Below are 12,699 nucleotides of genomic sequence, written 5' to 3'. Positions count from 1 at the left end.
CATCCATTCTACACTATAATTTAATTATGACTGCTAAAAGAAAAAAAAGGCTGACCATTGTAGGAGTTCTGCACGATATATCCTTACGCTGTGATTAAAACCAATAGCAAAAAATCTAAGCATTATTAAGAAAAAATATCTCTATTAAATATTTCCTTTAATTTCACATATATTGTACTGTAAAACTTTCAGATTTATTGTAATGATAAAAATTAAATGTTTGAAACATGGATCACATTTTATTCATCTTGATATAAGACAAGTCCTGCACTCATTTTGGCAGCAGATTCTTTACTTTTATCCCTTTAATCATTAATCTTTTTAATTATATTTCAATTTTAGTAGCCATTTTCGTACAATGCTGCTTCTGTATTACCTGCAACATAATGCATTTATATCACAATATTAAAAAATTTAACCGGTTCTTCAATTCAAATGGTCCTTTCTAAATAATGAATACCGAAAAGAACATACCCCAATACTAATACTTAAAAAACGAACTATGTCCCCCGCTTTTCGAAGAAAAATGGTTATAAAATAGCTCCGTCTAGAAATAGCTCTGTCCGTCGCCGTCACACTTCGTGTCCGGTCCACAACTATTGTCATTTTATCAAAGGAATCTTAAATAACTTGCACAAATAATATTCTGCCACGAGTTCTAAGTCGAGGCCACAGATAGCAGATTGGCCGAGAAAATATGTCGTGTCCACGAGTACTAAGTCGAGGCCAACGAGATAGCTAAAATTGGCCAAAAATTACTATGTCGGCCACATGTTACTAAGTTGGCCACAAATAGCTAAGTCGTTCACGGATACTATGTCGTCCAAACTATGTCGGCACGAGAAATCATTCACTTGACAGATATAATATTCCTTCTTAGTATCATAAACAAGGTTAAAGGCCGCAGACTACAACTACCCAATTATCACAGTAAGCAAGTCGTGGCCACGAATATCTATCGTGATCACGAGTACTAAGTCTGCCACGAGATAGACTTAGTTGGCACGAATAATTAACCAATCAGAAGACACAGTATATTATGATTTTTTTAAACTTAACCAACTTACTTTAACATGTACCATTAATCTTTAAAAACTAAGTTATCACTTTGAACTTCTTATGATCATATTAGAATCACCTTCAAGGCAATCAGACAATTATTTTACATCATTTGTTAGACAATTTTATCGAGATGGTCATTCTACTACTACGCTGTTAACCTTGTTATACGAACATGAGAAGTAAATAATTCTACTATTCATGTGCAATATCTTCTCGTTTGCCACACTATTCTCGGCCACGACCTTGCTATCTCTGCAACACTAGTACTCTGCTACGACATAGTATTCTCGTGACACGACTTAGCTATCTCGTGCACGACTAGTAATCTTGCCACACATGAGTATTCGTGCCACAACTTAGCTATTCTTGCCTCGACTAGTAACTCTGCCACACATATTATCTCGTGCACACTTAGCTATCTCTGGCCCACGACTTAGAACTCCGTGCTGACAATAAATTTCTCGTTGCCCGTTTAGCTATCTGTGCCACACTAGTAACTCGTGCCAACATAGTATCTCGAGCAACGACTTTGAACTCTGCCACGACTTCAGTTAACTCTGCCACGACAAATTATCTCGTGTTACGAATAAAATAAAAAACACCCAGTCACCTTTGTGCCACCTACTTAACCTATACATAGATCACTCTTTTTTCATATACCAATAAACCTCTTTGTAAAAAAATCATTCATAAATGCACATCGTTCATGGCGCATTTGAAATTAATTAATAAAAAACTCAAACGTCAACCACAATTAATTTTGCATTTATTGATAAAAATATACATGCAGTTCATTAGATTTAAATCCACATCTTTTGCAAAAAAATACCACTGTAAAGTAAAAACCGTACAAAAAGTCATTCAATTTTTTCTTACGAAGTAGAAAGGTTAATTAATTAATTAAAGGAAAGCACGGTCTTTTCACTTTTTTTTCTCGTTAACAGAAGTAAAGTACATCAATGGTTGTGAATACGTTCAGTACCTAGGTTAACACATTACATTTATTAGTAATCATTATAAATGAAATCATATCAATATAGCTACTGAGTATCAATTGTTAACTCATAACATGTTGTTGAAAAAAATGTTTCTCTACAAGCAAAGAAAACTCCATTATTCAGTAATTTTGTCTTGACGTAGAATATAATATTAATGAGGCAAAATAAAGTTTTACACTAAATATGTTATATCATCTACTTTCTACAAAATTGAAACATTCCCCCGGTCTGCTATCGCATGAACCACTAACATATACTAGACCTCACAACATTTCCAACAAATGGTCAAATGACAGTAAACGTAGAGAATATTACTCAAGGTTGACGCACATTTTCTAATCAAACTCTGCAGTTTTAAACATCCGCACATCTTAGTAAGCAAAACACATTCGTACATTAACTTAAATGATAAATGTGCACCACAATATCAATACATTTTCCGTATTTAAAGATATGTAGAACTTACTCATTTAACAGCAAAATAGTAAATTCAAAAATGCTTGATAAACTAGTTCTGATGACCTTGAACCTCTGACAAAACACTCGATAATACCAAAAAAAAAATTTCAGGAAAATATTAGTTAAAATATACAAAATCTTAACTTCATCTATTCAACGCCAATTGACATATTTTTTACTTGCAACAGAAAATATTCAGCTTTACTACTTAAAAATGATAAACAATAATACATGTATCTTTTGGTCTTATTTATTTCACTGTCAATATTTTTCCAAGATCTCTTTATTTTAATAAGCAAATATTAAATCTGAAAAAAAACACTTCAAATGGTAATTAACAGGGGGGAAGATATCACCATTGTTTCTTGATAACACACTCCAAACAAAGGTAATAATGGAGAACAATGTTAAGGATGTTTGTGCGTTAAACTATTGGAACTTTCGTCTGATTTATATGAATTAGGAAAAGATTGAAATAACATCCGTTTAAAAACCATTAATTCATGCATGCCTCAATCTAGAAACATTGTCATAAACAATAGAAATATTTATTATTTTTTAATAATGTATGAATCCTCATTACTATAGTTATATATAGCAAGTATATAAAATGAGGTTATTTATTATGTTGAGTACAATACTGAATTCTAATGGACGAGTACGGACAATGCGCTAAAAATGAGGTTATACGCACTTAATATAGATTTTTGAACTCTTTAAATGAACACGAGGCTTTATTGGACACGACATCCATTTGATATAGATATATAGATACACGCATTTCATTCGAATTTTTAGACATTTGAAATGAAAACGAGACTTTATTGATAAGATTGGATCAGATATATATGATTTTTATCGCATGGTTTTTGAACTTTTCCTTTGTTCTTACTAACACATTATACCCAGTGCACTTTAATGAGCATTTGAAAACTGTATTGATATATAACAGTACAGGTTTTTCATTGATTCATATAGGAAAAAAACTCGACTTGCATATACGTTGATTTTTATTTCGCACCTTATTATATCAATGTAGTTTTTCACAAGGCTCCAAGTGGGCAGCACTAAAGAACATCCCCATAGCAAAAGATGAATCAATTAAAATAGAATAAATAAATAAATACAATAAAAATAAATCAAGATTAATAATAAATGAAATTTTCTCTATTAATCAAAGGTACATCCGTCGAATGAATATTCCCACTGAAAAAAACCTATATCTTCTGAATCAATAGAGGTAACATTTACAATCCCCTCTAGACATTGATGTCTTTTGTTATATCTTTATTTCGCAGCGAAAACAACTTGAAAAAACGCCTTATCTAAATAACTGTAATTTAGCTAACTATTTATTTATTTCTATACAAAAAAAAAACATATATCATTCGAAAAACAGTATAGATATAACTTTGTATTACGATGATATACACTGCTGGCTACATTTCGGGATGATTTGCAAAACAATTGTCTTGGCCTAACGGCCTAGCCATTTTTTAACAGAAACATCCCTTGTTTCGCCCAGTCAGTGTTATATCCTCGTTAAAAAACTCGTTTCATGTACTATAACTATAACATATTGCAAAATAAATACGCTGAAATACATTGGTAATATTTTATAAGTTTATAGTGTGGTTAGCTGGGGAAAATATCAGGGCCTGTGGCGACATTGAGGGGTTTTCTCTACAGGAAATGACCGAGACCATTTTCTGAGAAAAAACCCGAGATGCCGCCCCAGGCCATTATATTTCCGCATAACAGTCGAGTTCTATATACTATAAGTGTTTTATTGCATGATAAACATAAATAAAAATTTTGATTAGATATCATATTCAAAAAAAATATATTTTGTCTCCCCTTACAGTTTTATTTCCCCATACTGATCCTCGGTTACTTTTTATTGTACTTGTAAATAACCGAGTTTCGTTTCTTCTTATTGTTAACCCCATAACGTAAGAGCCAATCAGAAGTAATGTGGCAATGCCTGATCAATTGGATGACCACAAACAAAAACATTTCTGTAAATAAATGTGAAACGCCGGTATTACGTTAGCCGCCGTTTGATCTGCAATTGTTTTAAAATGGCATGCCAAAAGGTGGATTTTAAATCTATTTCAATGAAAACGATATTTTTGTCCGGGATTAGACATTGATAATTTTACGGCAATATTTTCAATGTCAAGTTCCCGAAAAAAATCGTTTTTATTGATATAGATTTTAAAAATGCGAGTACATCTACTTATGAAAATGTTTATTCAGGCACTGCCTCCTTGCACCCCATTACATTAAGGAAAAGGGATTAAAAGTACGTTCAAGCCCAAGACAAAACTTTTTCTAAACTGACAGTTATACACCTAGTACCCCATTATATTTCCCCAACTGAATATATTCGTTGTTTTTCCAGCCTAAATTTTAGTACCGTCCAGTGACCCTTTTTGTATGTGTCTACGGCAACCAAGTGGACTAAGATAACTGTACTTTATTTGAAATAACACACACTTTTTTCTAAAGAAGTATGCTTTATCTGAGATATTGCAATGTGCTTTATTACCGATAAAGCATTTTACTGCCGTATAACAGCTAAGTATCAACAGTTGCAACACTAAGAATTATGAGTAATCGGTGGTTTTCCGATGAGATTTCCCATTGAAATGTTAATACATGTATTTTCATTTCTTCACAATAGATAAATTGAAATATTTTATTTTCTTACTACTGTTCGTTTACAATACTTTTGTTTGTTGTAAAATTCTTCATGAAGCCATTAAATTTTAAAGGGAAATCCCCATCGTCGTGACCCAGGGAAAATTTTTCATACAATATACATATATTACTTTAAAAAAATGTGGGGAAATTTGGGGTTTTTTTTTTTTTTTTTTTCCCTCCACCCACGACAATGACCCCAAACAATTTTACCAAAGCACATTTTCCGATAAGGTCAACGTTTACCAGTACTATTTTGCCTTAATTTTCCAAAGGGAACTGAAACTATTGAATGCTGAAAACATGTGAATACCTTAAAATTTATGATTAAAAAAAATTTAAAGACCAAAACCCCCCTTTCTAGCCCTTGACCATTTTTTGGTAATTTTTTTTAGAAATTTCCAAATGGTAAAGGAAAGGTTCAATTACAAAAAAAATAAATAAAGAAACTTTGTAATAAATTTTTCAAATAATGAGAATTTTAAGGGGCCTGGACCCAAACCCTTTGAAATAGTAACCCAAAATAGAGGGGCACTAAAATTTGACTAAACAATATTTGAAATAAAGATTTTAGATAAAAAGCTTTCAAATAATCGGAACCATACAACATTCAAAAACCCGTACCTTTTATTTGACCAGTATCCCAAATCAATGGGGTCATTATAGTTAGACCCAAACAGTATTGAAATATGAAAACTTTTCAATAAAAGGTTTTTAAGAAAAAAAAACGAAACCATTCTAACATTAAGGCCCTGGACCTTTGATCTAGTGACCCCAAAAAAATACCCACATTTGTTGTTTTTACATGGGGAAATATGAAGACTTTTAAAAATCATTCAAAAAATGACTAAAACATCCCATTCAAAAAACCCTGTGACCCTTACCTCCCCAAAACAAAAGGGGGCATCACTTTTAACCAAAACAATTTAAAAATGAAGACTTTATAAAAAGTAACCAAAATAAAACGGAAATCAATTTCATCAAAGCCCCCTAAACCCCTTCCTTCGCCTGCTGACCCAAAAATCAATAGGGGGCATCTACTGTTTTTACCAATTTATGTGAAATATATAAATATAAATATGAAACTTTTGATAAAAATTTAGCCAAGATAATAAAGGAAATAATTCTTAAAATTTAAGGCCCTGAGACCTTGCCCTTTTGGGACCAAAGTGACCCAAAAACAATGGGGGGAAAATCTCTAAATATGGTCTTTCTTTAATGTAAATATGTTGATTTTGGGGGTATAAAATATTTTTCAAGTTATCAGCAAAAACAAAAGGGCGGGACATTTAAAAGGCCCCTGTAAACCTTGCCCTTTTGCCCCTAGTGCCCCAAATATAAATTTGGGGGAAATTTTTTTCTGGGTTATAAAACAATCAAAAATGTGAAAATAGAAGATTTTGGGATAATTCTTTTAAAAATTAATCACGGAAACCATTAGTCTACGACGGAAAAGCCCGGGACAGACAGCCCGAAAATTCGAAAAACAATATCCCCTTTTCTTCTTCGAAAGGGGGGGGGATAGTAACAACGACAGTGACCTACAACACCCGGGAGAATGGTTGGGGTCTTTCCATTCAGGGTCCAAACTCTCCCTTTTGAGCAAATCCGGGTCCCCAAAGTTTGGAAAATTCCGTTGAAGCTGGAGCCCCTGCTATTTCACCACGATAAAGGTTGTAAATAAAAGTATGCTTTTGTCAAAAATATAAATTTAATTTTTATTTCTCCCATTTTTGAATTTTTTAAAAATCAAAAAAATGACAGTGTAATTTTTAAATTTTTTTTATGCCGGGGAACAGGGCTATGGTTTTGTAAATGATGGGCGACTTAATGTGGAATAATTTCAGTGGGTGCAAATTAGGGCTCCCCAGGGTAAAAGGGGAAAGGAATTTAAAATAGACAAGAAACTTGGCACACAAAATTTTAAAATCCGGTTTTTTGGGTTTAAAGATTAAAATTTAAAATTTTAAAAATGAGCTATAACATTATTTAAATGCCCGGATTTTTCCAAAACCCAAAAAGCAAACACCCGCTCGAAAGCAATTTTAAAATACAAGTTTTCATTAACTTTGTTGTTTTCTATCCCGATTTTTATTTTAAAGATATTTTGTAATATTGAAACAGATAAAACCCAAATTCCACCCTTTCAACAAAAATCATAAATCGTTATTTTGGCTTCGCATATCAAAAACCACACGGGGCCCTTGTCCAACCCCTGGTTGATAAAAAGGTCAAATTTTCTAAATTTCCAGGGGCGGGCGACCCAGAAGCGTTTGCCCCGGGGTTTTTGGGCGACAGATAAGGGGACTAAGTGATCTGGGGCAACTTTTTGGGGAATCTGGGAGACGTAATTTTCTACATTGAGTGTTCAAAGGCATTTTTTTTTTCCCTCCGCTTTTAATATACAGCTTTTATTTTCACATCAGGTGTAAAATTTTTTCAAACGCTGAAACCGTACCCCCTCACCCCAAATGTTTTGTTTAAATTTTTAAATTTTTTTTTCTTTAATATTGATTTTTTGGGAAAAAATAAAATAAACATCTAAATTCCCAGGGTTTTGGGAAAGAAAACAGTTCCCTGTAAGTTACCCAAAATTTTAGTGCTTTTTTTTGGGTTAAATTTTGCTGAGGGTTTTGAAATAGGGTGCTGGGTTCATAAACCCATTTTTCCCAATACATTCGGGGGTTTGGGTTTTCATACAAAAAATTGATTTTTTTTTGTCAAATGGGATAAATGCTGGTCTGAAAATGAATCAAAAAATTTCCTTTAAATTTTCTACTGGCCAGTTTGGCTTTTTCAGAGGTTTGGGGTACCCGGGGTGATCCAGAGGAAACCTTTGAAAAAATTTTGACAAATAAAAGGGGGAAATCGGCACCTTTCCAAACAAATTAAAAATGCCGTAAGTTTTTTGTTTTTTTTCACTTTTTTTCCCCCAAATTTTTGGAGGATTTAACGCCCTAAAAATCTGGGTTTAATTTCCCGAAGAAGGGTTTTTAACGGGAAATTAAGCCTCCCGTTTAAAAGGGGTTTTCAAAAAACTTAAAGCTTCTTATTTTTCCAAAATTCTTTTAAACTTGCCCTTCGGGCACTTTTTACTTCTTTTAAAAAAGAAGGCAGTAACCCAATTTTTGGGGATATTAATTATTTGTTACTTAAAGGAACCGACTGGGGTAAAAAAAGCATTGAAAAATAAAATTTGAATTTTTTCTTTTTTAGAACCCAGGCTGGAACATTTAAAAATAAAGAAATGCAAAAAAAAATTTGAAATATAAACGATAAAAATTTGGGAAGAATGGTTTAAAGATATTCTTAACCCCATTTTGAGTAAAAAAAATCTGCGGATTTCCCTTTTAAACTTTAAACCCACAGTTCCCTAAAATTTGGTATCAAAGAACCCTTTTAAATTAAAAAATACTACGAATAATTGTTTGTACAAATAAAAATTTTAAATAAAAAAGTTTAAAAACCCCAACATATGAAACTCGATATAATAAACGGGTTTTTATTCTTTCAGAATGTTTAAAAGTTTGGGGTCTTAAAAAATTGAACCTTTTGAATTCGTTGTAAAAAGGCTAAAAGGGCAACTTTTGGATCCCGAAAAAAATGGGAAAGGGGTCAAAATATTTTTTACTATGTGTTTTCCCTGTTTTTATTTAATTTTAAAAATGATATACATGTGTTTTTTTAAAAAATAATTTTCTTTTCATAATAAAGGAAGAATCAAAACGCCAAACAAGTAGAAAAAAAGGTAAATTTTCAATCGAAATTTTTCTCGGGCTCTTTTCCGCCCTTTTTTTTCGGGAAAAAGAATTATGAAAATACCGAGAATTTGTAATTGAGAAACTTTTTTAAATGGGGGAATTCGGCTTTTTCAATAAATTACCCTTAAAAACTTTCCCGGAAATGGGGGAAAAGATGCGTTTGGGACCCCATTTGGGAAAAGGGTCGAAAAAGGCATAAAAATTCTGGATAATTCAACACGGCCCTTTTGGTTTAAATTGGGCGGGCTTCTTTAAGCACAAATGTTTTTTTTATTTTTGGAAATTAGGTATTTTTCTCCAAATCCTTTTTACCCAATTGGGGTGTAAAATTGAACCCTACCTTTAACTTCTTCTTTTTCCCCCGTTAAACACAATTAAAAACTTGATAATTGGGCAAAAATTAAACTCCATATATTTTCCAAAAGCGACCCAATTTTCTTTCAGGGAAATGTAAGTTGATTCAAATTATCAATTTTTTACCTTGAACATAAAAAAATCTGACTATTCAAAAAAAGGGTTTTTTGCGATAAAAACGGGCGTTTTACCCCAAAGCAAGCAAAAAAAAAGATGGCGGCAAATAAAAAGATGCGCTGTTCCTTTTTTTAAAAAAACCCCTTTTTAAAAAAAATCATAATATTTTAAACTGATTAGGGGGGGTCGGTAGGCGTTTGCAAACTCCCCAAATTATTCCCCAATCAGTAGATTTTTTTTTACATTAAATTATTGTGCATTTGACTTTAAATGAATTTTTTTGTAAAAAAATAAAGTTTTTTGTACGGTTTTCCCTTTTAAAAAGCGTGATTGTTTTTTTTCCCGCCCCGTCCCCCGATAAAAAGATGGATAGGTTAAAGGGTTTGGAACATTAGGTGTTTTTTTTTTTTGGGCCTTTTATAAAATTGTTAAAGGGGGGAAACCCCGGCTTTAAAGGGGACGCTCTTTTCCTTCGTTACCCAATTAAATTTCCCCCTGATTTCAATGTTATCTTGGCAGTTTTTTTTTTTTATTAATCGGGTTTTTCCCGTTTTTTTGTTTTTTTTTTAAATTGTTTTTTTTTTTTGTTTTTGTTGCTTTTGGTTTGGTTTGTCGTTGTTTTGCAAAAAATTGTTTAGGTTATTCGATACTTTTTTTACGGGTTTTTTAATTTAACATGTGGGGGTTTTATATCCCACACCCCCCTTTTTACAGTTGAATATTTTTATCTCCAAAGTTTTACGTTTTTTTATTCTACACAATCTTTACTATAATGATATAAAAGCGATGCCGATGAAAAACGCCAGTGTTCAGAGTAAAAAACGTGTCTAACAATATAATTTTCACAAAAGATTTACTGTTTAAGGGGTTTCCACTTTTAAAAAATTTTTAAAGGGTTATTTTTTACAGGGTTCATTAAAAACAGCTAGGTGCCATAAAACGGGTTTAGTATGTTAAATTTTTTTTATTTGAAAATTTTGGAAATGGGTTTAAAGTTTATATTTTTTGCAAAGTTACAGCCCTTTTAACAAAACACGAGGGTTTTATATAGATTTTTTAAGGAAAATATTTTAATTATTTTGCTTTAAATTTTGTTTTTTGGGTTAAAACCCTTCGTCCCCAAAGTGAGTTTTGGGCTTAGAGGGGGTTGGCTCTTCAGAGGTTTAAAAATTAGCCTTTACTTTGTGAAGAAATGGTATGGTTTTGTTGTAGAGGAAAATGCTCTGAAGAGGGCTATCTGGTTTTTAAACCGTTTGTCGGTTCCCAAACAATATTTGTGTGTTTTCTTTTCTTTGTTTATTCTCAAAAGATATTTTTGATACAGTTGCTTATTTCATTTATAAGGGGCAGTCAAACTGTGATTTAATGGTTAATTTTAAATTTACGGCATTTTCTCGGGCAGGTGATCTTTCAAGATTGTCATTTTTGTAATCACATACAAAAAAGCTATATTAAAAACTTTTATGTGAACGGCTTTAATGTAAACCGCTGTCGACCAATAGTCCCAATCGGTCCTTTAATCTAGTGATTCTTTAAGCGCAGATTTGTCTGTGATATTATGAGGTTATTATACATTGTGAGTAAATAAACAGAAAAAAAATTTCTGTTGGAACAACTACACAGTGTCAATAATAATTCGATGAGCGAGTCTAATATAGTTTTGCAGCTGTGTTAAAATACTAAAGATTCAGCATTGTACTTAAACCAATGTATCACATAATGACCTCCATCAACCATCAATTTTTTTATATTTTGCGCAGAACTTTGATTTAATTTGAGTACAATTTAAGGGGAATTTGATATGATTTTTTTGGGACTCTGAAAAAAAAAATGGAAAAAAAAAAACGGGGAAAAAAAGGGGTGGGGTGAAAAGGGCCTAAATTGGGGAGTACAATAGCAATTTGGGAAATGGATTTTTTGGACTCGGATAAAAAAAAGAAGCTTGATAGAGTGCAAAATCGATTTTTATTTTTGGTTTTTTTTGGAAGGGGAAAACGGAAAAAGCTGCTAATTTAAAGAAAAAATTTTTTGATCTAATAATCATTTGTATTAGGGGATTTGATTTCATTTTATTAAAGGGGTTTAAAAAGAAAATTTTTGGCCATTAAAATTAATGTTTTTTCTTGTGATTTTTAAAATTTAAACTAGTTAGTAATTTTAGCCCACCAAAAACCCATACTCCTTTTTTTAATAAAAATGTCACTACTTTTATGTTACCTAATTGATCGTGAATATTTTTTGTTTTATTTTGTCACGTGGTTTCCCGGTAAAAAAATTTTTGATTATTAAAAAAAATCACGTTGCGTTGCATTTTGTTTTATATATCCATAGTTATTTTATTTTTCTTTCGACCATAGTACATTCAGATAATAAGTGTGGGTGGTCTCCAGGTGATTTCTTATTGTATCTTTGCACCGCGCTCTCCTCTCCTTACGGATATTCGTTTTTGGATATTTAATGGCACACTTTCTGACAACAATAATGCGACGAAGAGTCAAAACTGATTTTCTATAATTATGAACGTGAAATACAATGATAAGGAATTCAGCTTTTTTATGTCGATTTCTGCATAAAAATATGTCGATTGCACGTTTTAATGTATGTTCATGTTATCCTATAAAAAATGGCATGCCGTACTGTGTTATACGTTTAAATCATCAGTGACCGCTCTGTTTATCATGCGTCTCTCGCGGTCTATTAAGACAAGTAAATAGGACATAAATATTAAGTAAAAAATAATGGACAAAAATGAACGGATGAACCAAACAGGTGTGCTTAATTTCTATTAATTAAAACTTGTTTCATTCCTCAGTTTTTCACAATGACGTGCTAGAAGATAATTGTTCCGCTGCACGGTTCACGCGTTTTTTCGTGAGGTGTATGAAAGCAGTTGGGATTTCAAAAGAACATGGATCATCACTGGCTGATCTTCTGGTATCTGCAGATTATAGGGGCCACTACAGTCACGGCTTGAACAGACTGAGTGAGTTTTGATTTTAACTTCACGAATTCACGATTTCAACTTCATGAACACACGATTTCAACTTCTCGAATTCACCTTCAATTTAAACTTCTCGGAATCACCTTCGATTTCAACATCTCGAATTCACCTCTGTGCTGAATTTGTGAAATTATGAATTGAAATCGTGAGTTCTTTAAATTAAAATCGTGAATTCATGAATTTTAAATCGTGAATTCGTGAAGTTGAAATCGTGAATTCACGAAAGGTGAATTCAAGAATTTGA

This window comes from Ruditapes philippinarum, unplaced genomic scaffold, assembly GCF_026571515.1.
Source record: "Ruditapes philippinarum isolate M1 unplaced genomic scaffold, ASM2657151v2 ctg1359_1_1_1_1, whole genome shotgun sequence".
In the NCBI taxonomy this organism is placed as follows: Eukaryota; Metazoa; Mollusca; class Bivalvia; order Venerida; family Veneridae; genus Ruditapes; species Ruditapes philippinarum.
Note: the sequence above shows the minus strand (reverse complement) of the source record.